Source organism: Mustela putorius, unplaced genomic scaffold (genome assembly GCF_011764305.1).
Source record: "Mustela putorius furo isolate JIRA1106 unplaced genomic scaffold, ASM1176430v1.1 tig00003834_pilon_pilon_pilon, whole genome shotgun sequence".
Classification (NCBI taxonomy): domain Eukaryota; kingdom Metazoa; phylum Chordata; class Mammalia; order Carnivora; family Mustelidae; genus Mustela; species Mustela putorius.
Window position 1 is genome coordinate 7,697,830 of NW_025421987.1, and position 16,368 is coordinate 7,714,197.

General features: G+C 36.5%; 1 protein-coding gene across 1 annotated transcript in view; it reads left to right on the plus strand.

The window, feature by feature from the left end:
* Positions 1-1,960: 1,960 nt before the first annotated feature.
* ROBO2 (roundabout guidance receptor 2) overlaps positions 1,961-16,368 on the plus strand; it is a 1,685,112-nt gene continuing 1,670,704 nt past the window's right edge. The window contains exon 1 of the mRNA XM_045088214.1: positions 1,961-2,070. The gene's annotated coding sequence lies outside the window, so the exon portion shown is untranslated. The remainder of the gene's footprint in view (positions 2,071-16,368) is intronic.

The following is a 16,368-nucleotide window of genomic DNA, read 5'->3' on the forward strand; positions in this document are numbered from 1 at the left end:
AAATTAATAACACAGACTGCAGAGTTAGTCTTTTATGACTTTTATGACCCTTAATGAGCAAAGTTTATTCTTAATTAGTTAATTGGTGTTTGATGTTGACATAGTTGCTTTAAGATTGCTCACCTCCTATGAACCAATGATTTCTCTTTTACCTCTATATTTCCTTGAAAATAAGAAGAAATAAAGTCCTCCTTGACTAATTTCTGGAATGAAGCATAGGATGAATAATCAGGATAGATTTGGTTTTAAGAAATCTAACTGTAGGGCACCTGGGTGGCTCAGTGGGTTAAAGCCTCTGCCTTCGGCTCAGGTCATGATCCAGGGTCCTGGGATCAAGTCCCGCATCGGGCTCTCTGCTCAGCCGGGAGTCTGCTTCCCTCTCTCTCTGACTGCCTCTCTGCCTACTTGTGATCTCTGTCACATAAACAAATAAAATCTTCCAAAAAAAAAAAAGAAATCTGACTGTACATCATAACACTTCTATCTCTACAAAGGAAGATATAGAACTCATTATAGTATTTCATGCTCTAGGAGGGATTCTTATCCTTCCCCTCAGGAAGAAATACATCATGACGTATTATTAAAGAAGTCGATTTTATTACTTTATTAACTCTATTTCTATAGGTTTAAGTAAATTTAACTGTCAGTTCTATCTAATATACTGGATGCTTAAATGGGTAATGAATTTTTTATATAAAGTTAGTTGAAATAAATGACTGCTGATAGTTTAAACAATGTGAAGTAGTAACTGTGTATTCTAAATAGAAACAAGTACGACGTTGGTTTACTAGGACTTTTTCCCTTGCAGAGACCGTGCCCATTATAGGGTTCTTGAAAGAGTCAGTATTTGACCTTTTTTAGCGTAGAAAATTCAATTTACATGTGGCTGACAATTAATTCTGAAGATTTTGAACATTATTTACCCTTTCTAATTCTGAGTATTGTTATTTTCTAACTAATCACCTGGTTAGCATGCATCTGAATTGTTGTTACTTGCAGTGTTTGACTAATTTACAAGTCTCCATGTGATTTAAAGGATTCATTAGCCTCCTGGTGTGTATTTGTTGATAGTTCTATTATCTTTAATGGCTCACCTGCACAGTATTATCTAAGATGCTGCAAGACATTACACTTGAAGTATAGATTGTGGGACATACAGATTTCAGTTGTTGTTTAGGTTCAGACACATAGAATGTCTGGGAGCTTGAGCAAGTTACTCCATCTCTACTTCTTAAACTATAAGATAGAGTTACTAATACTGCTTTATGAAATTGTGGTAAAGATTAATTGAGGGGGAAAAGGAAACTATTAAACAAAGAGCCTGGCATTTAATAAGTATCCATTGACTTCCCTTAGGAATCTGTGTTGTTATGACTAGGAGATTGCTTGTTTGGGTTAAAGAGCCCCAAGTACACCCCAAATATGCCCAAATAACCACACCGAATCTTATACCACTTCTTAGACTTTTCAGTCTCAGAATCTAGCCAAGTTATTGTCTCTGCATAGAGAATAATGTTAATACAGATAGGTTCTCAAATCCCTTTTTTACTTTTTGGCACTTGTGAATTACAGGAGATATTTAGGAAGAAGTCTGAGGGTATTGATTATTTAAACTGACAAGGGGGTGTTGCATGCTAGCCGGGAATAGCTGGTCACCTCTTCCAGCCCATTTCTCTGGTGACTGCACGAGGCAAATCTGCAGCACTTCTGGGACTCCAGTGTCTCACGAAGGGGCTTGCGTGCGCTGCCCGCCCCGGGAGGAGCCCAGAGCTTCCTCATTAGCACCACGGACAGCTCGTGCGCCTGGAGGAGGGAGGCTGGGAGGACTCTTCTCTGCGCCACCGCCAGGAAGAGGGAGTGCAGTAGCGGCAGGCGGGGAGGAGGAGGAGAAAGGAAGGACAGCTCCGGTGGGGAGTGGAAGAAATCTGGGAGCAGCTAGAGCAGCAGGTCCGGGGGGGGGGGGAGCTGCTCAGCTGCACTGCTTCCATTATTCAGGCGGACTCCACTGAGCTTCTCAGGGCTGCTTCCCCGTCCCTCTGAGCGGAGGCTGCCTTCTGGACCTGACTCCAGGTGAGTTAAGCAGAGAGATGTACTGAGGGGTCTCGAACTAGAGGCTTGGACTTGGCGAGCTTGCTCAGCTCCCCCAACACTGCCCGCTTTACAAATTATCCGAAGTCATGACAGACTGGTTTTGGCGTGGCTGCAAATGCTGGGGTTGGGCGGATGGGCGGTGGGCAGTTTCAAGCCTCACTGCAAGGATTGGGGGATTCGGATAGAATTCAGCTGAAGTGACTGGATTTTAGAAAATATCCCCAAATATATGCGTTAGATGTGTTCATCTATAAGCTTTCAAGACAGTCATTTGTTTTTCTGGCTGCCTGTTTTGTCCTTCTGTCGCTTCTTCCCCATGGCTCCTGCCCAATTTTACAAGTCCAGTCAAAGGTATGAGAGTAGGGAGTCCTAGGATACATTGGGACAGGGCAGCCTCGCTCTCTAAGTGGGGAGTGGTGTTCCTTTCACCCTGATTTACCGAGGGTAACCTTCTGAGGAATGGGATGTTCTTTTGCTCAGTACTCTCCACAAGCTTATTAAAAGGCAGAGAACTTCAGGCTCTCTAGACAGGCTCTGAAATGTGATGGCAATTTAGCTTAAAAGCCATGTTGATTCCCTCATTTCCTCTCCAGCCTTTGTTCCAAAATTATTACCATATTATTATCATATTGTTCCAAAATTATTACCAATAGTTCTTTAACAGCACAACTTTTAAGTGTCTGACTGCCAGGAAGTATATTTCTTATTCTGAAATGCTATGGGAAATGTGATGAGTTCACATTAAGAGAAGAGCAACTTTATTTTCCTGCAAGGACTGTGGGGAAAGGGTTTGAAGAAATTCTGGGAATGAAATTATGGACATTTCCCACAGAACTTTCTAATTTCTTCACATTTGCTTATGTGTGTGTGTGTGGCAAAATTCCTAAGGTGTATTACAAGTTTATTTAGTTTAGAGGTTGCCTTCTTGCTAGTAGCACTAACTTTTAATCATCCTGATCATAAGACTTTTTTTTTTTTTTTTTTACTGTTTTGCTTTTAAGTGGTTGGGGTATCTGTCTTTGTTTTTAGATTCAATAATTACTTTATGGGCCTTGCAGGATACTTTTTAGTAGCATTGGTGGGCATACAATTAGTCATGTGGGCTACCATGCATTTTAATAATAGTGAAGCATATAAATTATGAGTTTAGCGAGTATATATCAGAACCAAAATTGAGGGATGAAATTTACATCTTTCACGTATTTACTAAATTCCCTTTACGGCTCCAGTGTCATTTTGTGTTTAAGAGAGCTTATTGGCTTTTCAGTTGAGTTATATGCATCTACAGTTTTAGCAATTAAGATTTAATATTTTACTTTTCTTCTCCCTTTAACATTGTTTAGATTCAACAAATCCTTCCTGTCTACTACTGTGAACCCCGTTCTTTCTCATCTCTTCCATTCCTAATTTCTTACAGCAGTTTAGAAAGATCTGTCATAGTTCATTTTTCAGGTGAAAAGACTATAACACAGAGGGATTAATCTTCCTAAGACTCTACAATTAATTACTATGTAATAAAGTAGAAATTTAAGCCTCGAATATTTAACTTCAAGTTCAATGCTTTTCCCAAACAGTGCACAGCTGCTTTTAGTTGAAACTATTACAACAGTGATATACAAATATGTCTTTTGTAAAATACTGCATATTTTTTCTGGTTATTTATTAAAACTTGTTTTATTCTTTTATATAAAAGAAATTTAATTATGCAGATTTACATGGTTTTCACTTTCAAGTAACTCCTAAACTTCTAACAGCTGACCTTGAGTCTTCCTTTGTAAGAGTGGATTTGAAAGGTAGACTCAGTATTTACTAAGAGTATTCTTGAAATAATTTGTCTTATAATCAAGATAGAAGACAGTCCCCATTTAGATGCAATTTAAAACTGTTTAGTGTGAACTTGAAACACAGCTACAACTTGCTTTCAAAGTGAATCACCAGCCTTCACAGTGAATAGATTCCTTGAGCATTGGCAGGTAATGTATGCCTGTGTAGGATTTATGAGAAGGGGAAGTTAGAAACGGAACAATTTTATTTTTTGATACGTGATCACATTCATAAAAATTTATTAAAGCTTTATATATGCCGTGGATGCTTTGTCTGATATGGACTGATTCAAAGTAAGCCTCATTTTAACTCCTCAGAGAGAGGAAAAAAAAAAAAACTTTAGATGTGTTTCAGCTGTTTCATTCATTTTCATTCTTAAGTGGTAATAATCTGCTCTACTTAAACTCTTTGAAAACCATTTGAGTTGCATAGACAGTTTGTAATTTTTTTTTTTTTTTTTTTTTTTTTTGCGGGAGGATGCATTTGTGTGTGTTTACATGCTCAGGAGGGCCTTTAGGGGTATGGGAAGAAGGTGAGCTAGATCCCTAAATACTTCTTGGAGTGTCATGGTGTCATGTGCTTTGAAACTATTTTTTTTTTCCTGTGATGGACCTAGCATACATGGTTGCATATGGGAACTAAGTATTTGTTAGTTGGTTAGCTGGTTAGTATATTAACTTTGCCTCATGATTGCAGGATTCCATGTACACCCATGGCTCAAGTATTCTTGAATGAATCAAGATAATAAGTTCTGTGGCTCTTGAGCATCCACCTAATTCCCTTCATGTTCTGGCATTAAAAGGAGCACTTATAGTAATTTTTCTGGAATCTCAGAATCTTTCAGATCTTATAAAGTAGCTCAAGCAGGATATGTGTGGAGCTCATCATTGTTTAACATCTCAGAGGAGGGGTCCTCTTGATAGTGGTGGCCAAAGACTGACTTTTTTCCTGTGCAGTTCTTCCAGATAGATAGTAGGCTGAGTGAGAAAGGAGGGAGAGAAGAAGATAAGAAGAAAAGATGTATTATTTTCTCCCTCATGAAAGAGTGAGGACAATTGTGCATCTTTATCTACGGATATTCCTGGGCAAGAGTGATTTCCATCATTGAGTAAGGGCTTCTCCAAGAAATGGGGACATTAATGGCCTAGAATTTCTAGACTGCCCTGTGCACAGGCTGAGACAGCTCTGGTGATGTACTTATCCCCCACCTCCCACCCCAGTGGCAGAGTTGTCCCTATCCCACCCCCCACCCCAGTGGCAGAGATGTACCTATCCCCCTCCCTCACTGCTTAGCCCTGGGTGTTGTTGATGTGCATGAGAACAATGAGTCCTAAGCAGGTTGAGGTGCAACAGCAACAGTTCTTACTACTAGAGTATCATGAACATTCATAGATGAAAGTGAGTTCTTTTTTTCCACATACAGGATCCCCATCGGGTCGTGCTTTCTTAGATAAAAATTTGCAGAGATATAGATAAAATTTTAGACTTCACTTTTCTAAAAGTGCCATGTTCACTTAGTTGCTCGTTTTAACAGAGTAGGCATGGGATACTAAGGAGAGGAATAAACATTTTATGTTTTACATAAAACATGGCATGGGATACTAAGGAGAAGAATAAACATTTTATGTTTTACATTATGAGATTCATTCCTTATCTCCTTTTGTGGTGACACTTGATAGCGCAGGAAGCATTAGAGGAGATTTACTGCAAAAAAATGTGGAGATGTATGAAGAGTGGACATGATTGACAACTACAATTTTCACTGCATTGTTTAATGCCAAGGTAACTTTGGATCAACACACTTTATTCACCACTTAGGAGAAACTAAGAGAAAGTAGGGGAACTGGGAGAAAGCTAGAAGGTTGACTTTAAGACAAACTTGTGATTCTTTTTTTTTTTTTTTTTTTTTTTTTAAAGATTATTTATTTATTTATTTGTCAGTGATGGAGAGAGAGCGAGCAAGCACAGGCAGACAGAGAGGCAGGCAGAGGCAGAGGGAGAAGCAGGCTCCCTGCCAAGCAAGGAGCCCGATGTGGGACTCGATCCCAGGACGCTGGGATCATGACCTGAGCCGAAGGCAGCTGCTTAACCAACTGAGCCACCCAGGCGTCCCGACAAACTTGTGATTCTTAAAATGGGCTACATGATAGGAAAGAAAAAGCAGAAGTCATTGAATAAAAATTTTCTCTTATATAATTCATGAATTATTCTGATTTGTTGAACCAGTTCCTTAAATGTGTTAAGCATAGGGAGAATTAAGGAAAACTATGCTTTTTAATACGAATGTACATTTAACGAACTATATTGTATATAAAGGAATGATTAATCCAGTGATTTTTTTACTGACTGAAAAAATTCCTTGTTTTCATTCCAAACTATACTAGCAGTTTAGTGTGATGTCCCACATACTACTTGAGCTCCAAAATTTTCAACTAAAAAAGATGCATGCGTTGAACTTTATTGTTCATGGATAACTGTAATGTGAATGAGAAGTGAAATTGCAAAAGACAAGGGAAGAAGTTTAGTAATTCGCAAACTAAATAAGAGTAAGGATAAATTATAGCATACTTATTGTTGGACAGTCAGAGTTAACAAAAGATTTATCTCAGTTAATCCTGGAAATAGTGTACATACATCTTGGAGTAATAAAGTATCTTGCAAGATCTGGGTTTGAAATGGTCTCTTGCTAGTTGTATGAACTTGAAGCAAATGGTATAGCCTCTCTTCACCTCAGATGCTGCTTTTATGACATAGGGAGTTTACTAGTATCTAATTTATAGGTTCTTTGTTCGTGTTTTGCCTCTTTGCGTTGTTCTAGGTCCAAGGAAGGTGAAGCTGTTATGTTATTCTTGCTGTTATATTGACCCTAATTCTACCTTTTACTAACTGTGTGGCATTGATTAAGATTCCTTTTTGTGATTTTTTTCTCTATCTATAAATTGCGAATAAAATTCCAGTTTTGAAGAGTTGCCAGTACATTAAAGAAATTTGACAAAATCCTTTATGTAAGGGACTTGGCAGATGGTAGACAGTAAGTATTTTTTCTTGCCCTCCTATATGCTACTGTGGGGATATTCTCCATTGTATTTCCAAGTTTTTGATTTCCCCCCTCAGATTCAATGTCCGTCTTGCACAAAACTTTCCCATCTCCTACATCTCTTCTGATTAAGCCCTGGAAAAGTAGAAGAGGTGTTCTCACAAGTTTTATTGTGCTTAAGCACATGAAAGGAAGCAAGCTAGTCTCGAAACAAGTTTTGACAAAAAAGGGGACACATTTATCTCATTAAAGACTTACTCCCTCCCATCCTTGATAGTTTTGTACTATCATTATGTCAACACCGAGACTTGTCTATTTAAATAGTTTCCTATTTGTGGTAGCATAATTTATGGCTGGACTTAATCCAATTAGCATAAATATAATGGAGAGTTGGGCAATGATTTATTTTTAACAAGAGGAAAAATGGACATGATTTTATAGTATTAGTTTGAAAATCTTTCAAACAAACTTTGATTCTGTTTGTGAAGGTAGCATCACAAACTTTGTCCTAGTGGTGTTGTTGAAAGGTAATATTTGAACATTCTGCATATTGTCCCCAGATTGGCCTAATAGGATTTAATTTCAGATATAACTTCTCTGCTAAGCAGGAAGATTTCTACATGAAGATGTTTGCTCCATCAGATATAGGGTTGCTCAAGACTCTCTGCATGGGATTATAGGAAGACTAAATAGAAAATTTTCATCTCTAAGTTAGACATACTGGTGGATTCATATTGATTGATTATGATTATTAATAACATGGCTCAGGGATAAGCAAGTAGCATATACAGTTATCAAGATAAGTCCTGTTTTCAGCCTCCCATCCCCCACTGCCAGGACTCTCAAGTTCATCACTATTTCATTTTCTTTCTTTTGCTTATTTTAATGGGATGTTAGTTTCCTATGGCTGCTGTAACAAATTACCACAAACTTAATGGCTTAAAACAACACAAATTTATTGTCTCCGATTCAGAATTCTAAAATCAGTTTCACTAGGCTAAAGTCAAGGTGTCTGGAGGCTCTGAGGGGAGAATCCATTTTCTTGCCTTTTTCTGATTCTAGTAGCCATCTGAATTCATTGGCTTATGGCCCCTTCCTCCATTTGCAAGTGCATGGCTTCCGTCCTTTCTGTTTCCATATTGCCTCTTCCTCTAACCTCCTTTAACTTCTCCATCCCTCTCTCAAGGACTTTTGTGATTATACTGGGCTCACCTCGATGGTCCAGGATCTCCATTTCAATATTCTTAATTCAATCACATCTGCAAAGTCCCTTTGACTGTGTAAGGTAATACATCCATGGGCTGTGGGGATTAGGAGGAGAATATCTTTGGGGGGCATTACTCAGTTTACCACAAAGGGGAGTAATATTTGTGTGCTTTGAGAAAATTAATGTGCTTCCTTCCTTGTGGGGAAAAAAGTATAAATTTGGGTTTTTTTTTAATATCCGTTAGAAGATATTGATGGATAATTTTCCAACAACAGATGCTGATCCCTTAAATTTATTGGCTCTAATCTTAGTAAAGTGTAAGTGAACTCATTTGTTCTTCTAGGGTCAAAAATATTAATTAAACCCATTATCTGTTGAGGCTATCATCTGGATGACTTAAGTTTAAATTACATTATCTATGATAGTTCTTATTTATGAAATTAGTGCTTGTTTACAAAGCAAAAAATTTTCAGGACATATTCAAGGGTATGTCATTTAGTAGTTCCATAATAACTGGTGCTCTTCACGTATATTCGTTGTGAATATTTTATCTCATGAGTTATATACACTAATTGTAGACTTCCAGGAGAAATTTAATGATGGTCATGTCAGCTTTTCAAATCTTTCTGTAATCCAAAAGAGAAATGTTGTATTAGATGGATTCATTTCCTTCCCTATGCCCTCGTTGCCAAAGAGAACATGAAATGCCCTGCTCAAATTAATTTAATGCAAATGAATTCTTACCATCTCACAAGTTTGTCCTTCATTTTTCTTAAAATTATGTTGTGAATGAACGTGACATGCTTTACTGGTTGTTGTGCAGGGAGCGTTGTCCTTCCTAAAAGCTCTCTCATTTGTCAAAAAGAAGCCATTAGGAGAAAAGTAAATTATCTTATCTGATCACAGTATTAAGAATGACCTTAAATCTATAAATTTTATTATCAGTACAATAGCCGAATGGTCTTGGCTGTTGTGGAAATTCCAAAGAAACCCCTGTTAAGGTACAAAGCTGTTCTAATCCTCCAAAACCCATGTTTTTCTCTCACCTTGTAAAAAGTAACGTGTGTGGAATGCAGGTTTGCTCATTACTATCTCCTTGCTTTCCACAATTAATTTAAATACTTTTAAGTTTACAATATTTTTATTTTTCTTTAACATTTTTAATGTCAAACAATATAACTTTATGAATATCCAGCTACAAATAGAGGTTTGTATAATATGGAATTAATCAAGCATCATTAGAGTGTTCGTTTTTGATAAAAGACTGCACATTTGTCCCTTGGCACATAAATACAAAATGTTTTAGTAAGGGAAGGTGAGATTGGGAGAAGGAACTCTGTTGGTGCTTATGGAGCTGTTTTTAAGAAGAGGAGTAATGTACATGCATATTTTTGCTTTCATGTCCAATGATATAGTAGTTGCACAATAAATGGTATTTTTCTACTATGGAAGCATCTTCTCCAGCCATGCTATTCATGAGAACAAGAACTTCAACTAAGATTTCAGCAACCATAAGTAAAAAAGATGATGTGATAGGCTGCCTGTACATATGGCTCTCTTTAGCAGGCCAACTGTTACTTTTGCCCACCCACATCACTGAGGACATATGGTATTACTTTGGCTGTGGAAGCAAGTGTGTGTGGACATGTCTCAGTGTGGGTATAAGACTGCTGGTTGTCTTCCTCATGTTGCTCATGCAACCAACTGTCTCTGGGTTGAAAACTATTATCCATAGCACTGGATTTGAGGACAGCAAATGACATAGATCTTATTATTAAATAGGAAAACAATACAGTTGATTTTCTTTCTAGGATGACCACAAGATCTAGGGGATGTTTGCCTTTATAAAGCTTATAATAAGAAATAATGGCTTTTTCAAGAATAAAAGTCAGGGTTTATTCTTTTTAATCAAAAGCTAACTCATTAAAAAAAAACCAGGATTATATAAAACCAGAACAGTAGAGGCATCAGAAAGGTGGTGGAAATAATTTATTTTGTGGAATAATCAATTAGTGAAATTTAACAATGACTCTATTATTGTTAACAGTGACTGTGTGGGGAAAAAATAACAAGAACATAGGTGAGATAGGCTGAAATGAAGAAAGCTGTCGAATCCCAGCACAATTTATTTCTAGAGTTCACAGTGTTCTAAAGCAATTTTTAAAAATTAGATTCATTGTTTTCAGTATAGTGTGTTCTGAATTTTCAAAGGAAGGCATTTCAATACCTGCAACAAGTACGTATTTTTCGTGGTGGCTCTAAACTCCTACATTGAAAGGCTTGTGAGATGCAGTTTGATTGGAAGTCCAGGCTAGAGGGTGTGTGGTGAGGTGGCAGGTGCACCGAACCAGGCACACCAATTATCTAAAGAGACGAATGGGTGGTGCTGCTGAGGGTTATGGGAAAGATAATGATATTCTCTGTAAGTTACATTTTGCTGCCATTACTGGCAAATTTGTATCATCAAGATTTGTTGTAGATTTCCTTTATAGTCACTCAGCAGTTTCACATACTGTAGTCTACACATCTGAACATTTCACTAAAACAATATTTGCGAAATATCAGGTAAATAAAATCAAGATTTGTGAAAGTAACTTTGATAAATGGGGTATCTCCAGATGTAGAATGATAAGTTTTCAAAATGCTTTTGAATATCACTTTTTCTACGAAGTCTCATTTCAGTTTCACGACTTTGGCATGGCTATTAATCACCATTAAGGCTGTATGTGAAATATTTGGCAATATGGGTATCACAGATTTATGGTGATGGTGATTGATGCCCAGGATACAGCATCATTATTGTTGTTCACTGGCCTTGAGAACTTTGATTTTCATTCTTTTTCACCTTGCTGTACCACTGATTGACAACTTCAAATTATTTGATTCATCAAATAATATATTTTTTTGCAACTCACTGATTTTTATTTATTTATTTTTATTTTATTTTATTTATTTATTTATTTAAAGATTTTATTTATTTATTTGACAGACAGAGATCACAAGTAGGCAGAGAGGCAGGCAGAGAGAGAGAGAGGAGGAAGCAGGCTCTCCGCGGAGCAGACAGCCCGATGCGGGGCTCGATCCCAGGACCCTGGGATCATGACCTGAGCCAAAAGCAGAGGCTTTAACCCACTGAGCCACCCAGGCGCCCCTAATTTTTATTTTTTGGTAACTATATTTACTGTGGTGAAGTATCAAATTGTCATTGTATTATATCAATTAGGCAGTTCAGATGGAAGCAAACAAATGAAAACAAACATTTATTACCAAGACATATAATATATTGATTTTATTAACAGAACAAAATATATAGACAATAAAACCTCTGGGTGAAATTTTTTTAAAAATTTATTTATTTATTTTAGAGGAGGCGAGGGGCAGAGGGAGTCGGGGAGAGAAACTCAGGCAGACTCTGCGAGACCAATGTGGGGCTGGATCCCATGACCCTGAGATCATGACCTGAGCCAAATCAAGAGTCAGCCACCCAACTGACTGCACCACCCAGGCACCCAGAACTGTCTTTTTTGATATATGTATGCAATTTGCAATTGAGCTTTCTATGTTAAGTGAGTATTTGTGCATGCACACATATTGACACAAATTCAGTTTTAGAGATCTTAGTCAAAGGTTTAATTTCTTAAGGTGACTGTTTCAAATATGTATCATATGGCAAAATTGAAATAAAATGGCATCATAAGGTGCCATAAAAATGAGGGTAAATGGGAGATATTGGTTTAAAACAGCTCTAAATGAATTGGTTTTGATTTAAATGCTTTTCAGTTTTTAGCTAAGGAAATGACTAGAATTGAAATTTTATGCGAATCATTCATATTTGTTGGGTACGTATGCACATTTATGTGTATTATAAATACAAAACAGATGGCATATTATTTAGCCCATACATTCATACCTATATGTATACATATATCCATCATGAAAATGAGTACATGTGATATATACCTACACTGTGTATTTTCATTTTTACATTCATTACTTTTCTCACTCCATTAGCAACAAATTAAAAGAGAAGAACGTTTCATTTGGTAATTTCATCTTCCACATTCTGTTCTTTTCAGTCTCTCATTTATGGCTTTCAACTGTTATTTTCTTTGTGACCAGATCTTTGGAATGAACAAATATCTTATAATCTTTGTTGACATTGGAAAAGCAGTGTATCTCTGGAAAGAGTGTGTCTACGTGCACATGAGCACATGCAAAGCTGTCATGTTTTATTTTTGACAGGGAAAAGCCAGTGAAAATGATTCAGTGTGGTAGCACCACTGCAATGGGAAACCAGATATCAATCTAATCATTAAACAGATGTTTTGAGCACCCACCCAGTACCTGATGCAATTTTAATGGAAATGTAGCTATCACATTGCAGGATGGATTGGTAAAGCTGAAACACAGTTCAGAACCAGAAAATAAAGTTTCCATGTTGTTCAGATGTCACTTAAACCATGTTATGTTACACACTGAACCCATAAGAAAGCAATTCCTCCATCCATCCCTTCGGGGGATAATGGTGAAGAAGAAAATTAGTCGTTATGCTTGAATTTACATAATTTCATAATTATATAAGGTTATATAATTTCTGTAAACTTAAAATCTGATATATGATACAGATGGTCTTTCACATCAGTGGGAAAATGGTAAGTGGTTGATAAAATAATGTTCAAGTAAGTGGGCATATGTGTTTTATAATTGTAAAAAGTTATACCATCTATAAAAATTACTTTCACAGTAGGTATTGAGTAAATGGCCTTGGACTATAAAGAAAAAGTCTATAGGCAAATATCATTTATAATATTGGGCTAAATCAACTTTCATAAGTACAGCCCAACCAAAGACAGAAACTAACAGAGATTGATGGATTGGACTTTGTTAAAGTAGAAAACTCTAATATTTCAAATGATAACTGTGAGTAGGTATAAAAAGAAAGTGCCAAATCAGGGAAAAATATTTGCAATTCATTTGAAATATTTGACATAGGAAGAGTTCAATAAATCAATAAGAATGGTCCAATAGAAAAAAGGACAAAGTATATTGGCAGGAAACGTTGAGACGCATGTGAACACTAAATCTATTAGAATATGTATTGCTAATAAAAATTTTAAAAAACCTGAGGAAATTATTTATATAGGGGTATTTGTGATATTTTAACAAAATTATAGTATTAATTTATTCATGCTATAAATAAAACTATAAAACTGTCTATAAAAGCTTATGCAGGTTCATGCCCATGTAGTTTGTTTTCTGTTAGTTCTTTTAAATTTCTGCGTTTCCCCGTATTCAAACATCAGAACACACTCTTTGCTTTTGAAAGCAGCCTTTCCAATATACACTCACACATCCCTTTCTCTAAATTTTATAGGGTAGGGGCCAAGATGCCTTATCAGAAACTATATTTCAGTAATTACTTTTTTGTTTTCCAGTAGTAGTTCCTACTCTGGACTTAATTGGTAGAGGAAGACTTTTTTTTTTTTTTTTTAAACAAAGCTTTCTGATGTACTTTTTTTTTTTTTTTTTATTGGAAAGAGCTTTTATTTCCTTAAGTGTTTTGTTGCCTAGTATGATGAGTATCCGGCAGCGGAATTTAGTGGAACAGATGCTTATTGTGATATATGAGATGAACTTGTTTCCCTCAGCACACATAGGCATGAAATGCATCTGGCTTCTGTACATAAAAGTCAGTTATATTCCCAAATGTGTTTCTGTGCACTACCCAGACTTTTAGGGGCAGAAACCCTACTATTCCTTCAAATAGGGGCTTTACTTAATTGTGAAGTTTAAGTTAGACGACAACTTGAAAAACACTAAATTTCAGGCAGAGCCTGAGCAGGAGATGGTACCACTGCATACTAAGGTGTTAAGTCACGCAGACAGAGCAATCTGTGTGTGCGTGTGCGTGTGTGTGTGGGGGACGTATGCATAGAGTGAGAGAATCTTGTAAAGCAGAGCATAACCAAGTGTGTGAGTATATGGAACACATAAGAAATGAAATCAAGTTCAGAGGAGAAAATAAGGGGACACCAAGGGGAAAAAGAAAGACTAATGAAGGTAAGCTTTAAAGAAAATAGGACTTAAAACAGTGACGAGAATAAAAGTGTTTGGTAGATGTGGGGGAAGTAACATCCAGATTGTGTTGGAAAGGGATTTGCTGTGTGTGTACATTCTGCTAGGGTTTTAATATACAGAAATCAGGCCTCTTGAAGTATAGCAACTATGGTTCCTTTTCTATTCTATAGGTTGCCTTGAATATTCCTTTTTCATTTTAAAAAGACCATTTATTTATGTGTGATGGATTAACATCAAGGACATGAGAATTTTCTAGAATATACTACAACTGATCAATATTATAGTAGCTAAAACCTTTTAAAATAATTTGTGATAGATCTTTATGTAATGTAATATTTCATTGCCAGAGTTAGTCGTGCATTATATGTAATTTTACCTTTTTTCCAATTATTTGATATGGCATAGGTGGAACAGTGTCCTCTCACATACGTTCACATCCTAATCCCCAGAATTTGTGAATATGTTGTACCACATAGCAAGAAGGAGCTGAGGTTGCAGATGGAATTAAAGATTTTAATAATCTGACTTTAAAATGCACAGATTACCTTTATTTATTTGTATAGATCCAGTATAATCATAAGAGACCCTATAAGAGGGAGGGCAGAAGATCATTCTAGAAGGAGATGGAGTGACTGAAGAAGAGGTTGGAATAATAAGTTTTGTGGACGGAGACAAAGAATACATTCAACTTCTAGAACGATTCTCGCCCAGAGCCTCTAGAAGTAACATAGCCTGGATGATGGCTTGAGTTTAGCCTACTAACACTCCTTTTGGACTTCTGAACCTATAGAAGCATAAGAAAATAGCATTATGTTGTTTAAAGCCACTGAGTTTGTGTTAATTTATGATAGCAGCAATAAGAAACTGACACATTTATTTATTTTTTTTAAAGATTATTTATTTATTTATTTGACAGACAGAGTTCACAAGTAGGCAGAGAGGCAGGCAGAGAGAGAGGAGGAAGCAGGCTCCCTGCCGAGCAGAGAGCCCGATGTGGGACTCCATCCCAGGACCCCAAGATCATGACCTGAGCCGAAGGCAGCGGCTTAACCCACTGAGCCACCCAGGCGCCCAAAACTGACACATTTAAACCACATTTTTTTTGCTATAGATGGTTGTTATAGAATTGACTGGACATTTTAGGAAAGAATTGAGCATTAATTTTTATAGGAAAGTCCTTCATGTTAGAATAGTGAGAATGTAGAGAGATGAACTGTTTTATATATGTAAACAAATGATTCATAGGTTTAAAAAAGCAGTGTCTTTTGAAGGCTAATAAAATCATAAAAGTGTCCTCTGATTATGTGAGGCTTGGGTGGTATATTCAGGGCTGTATTGGATAACCCTATGATCTTTCTGGCACTGTGAAATCATTAATAACTTTAGTTTAAGAGTACCATCATCCAGGGTCCGTTGAACAGTACCCCTGATAAGGGTTAGGATTGTGAGGACAGCTTGAGTTATTTGAAGACCAGAATAGGGAGAAATAGGATATCCCACTGATAATCCAATTTCTACTATCCATTCTAATTTTACATTCACCAACCATTTATGTGTAGGACATTATGTCCCGTATTATAGCCCAGTGGTGGAAACAGCTGAAAACTGTGACCAAATTAATAGGTAAGCTGCTGAGAAGAAGCAAAGCTGTACAATTGGAGAACCTGACAGTTTTCCAGATAAACAGGATTAGAAGAAAATAGAATTATGGGAAGGTTGAATTTGCTGAATATCTCCAACTTAATAATAAGTCAGAAAACTAAGTCGTGTTTTCTTAAAACTCAAAGAATGTTCCTATTGATGAAAGTTTTAAATATAGTGTGCCTTTATATTATATTTTCCTTTATCTTTTGTAAACTGCTTACAGGAAGCGAGCAGACAAATCTGACAAATACGTTGATCATTATGTCTGTGGGGAGTATGATATTCATCCAGGGAATAAAGCTTTGCTGGCCAAGGAATGAAATTCTTAATATTTCCCAATAATATGGAATATATCCAATTAAAATTAATGATACAACTTTATAACAAACATTACTTCTTGTGAAGTTTTATAATTACTTTTTCTTTAGTTTATGATTAATGGCATTGGATTCATAAATTGAAATTCTCTATGGTAATTGAAGTAACA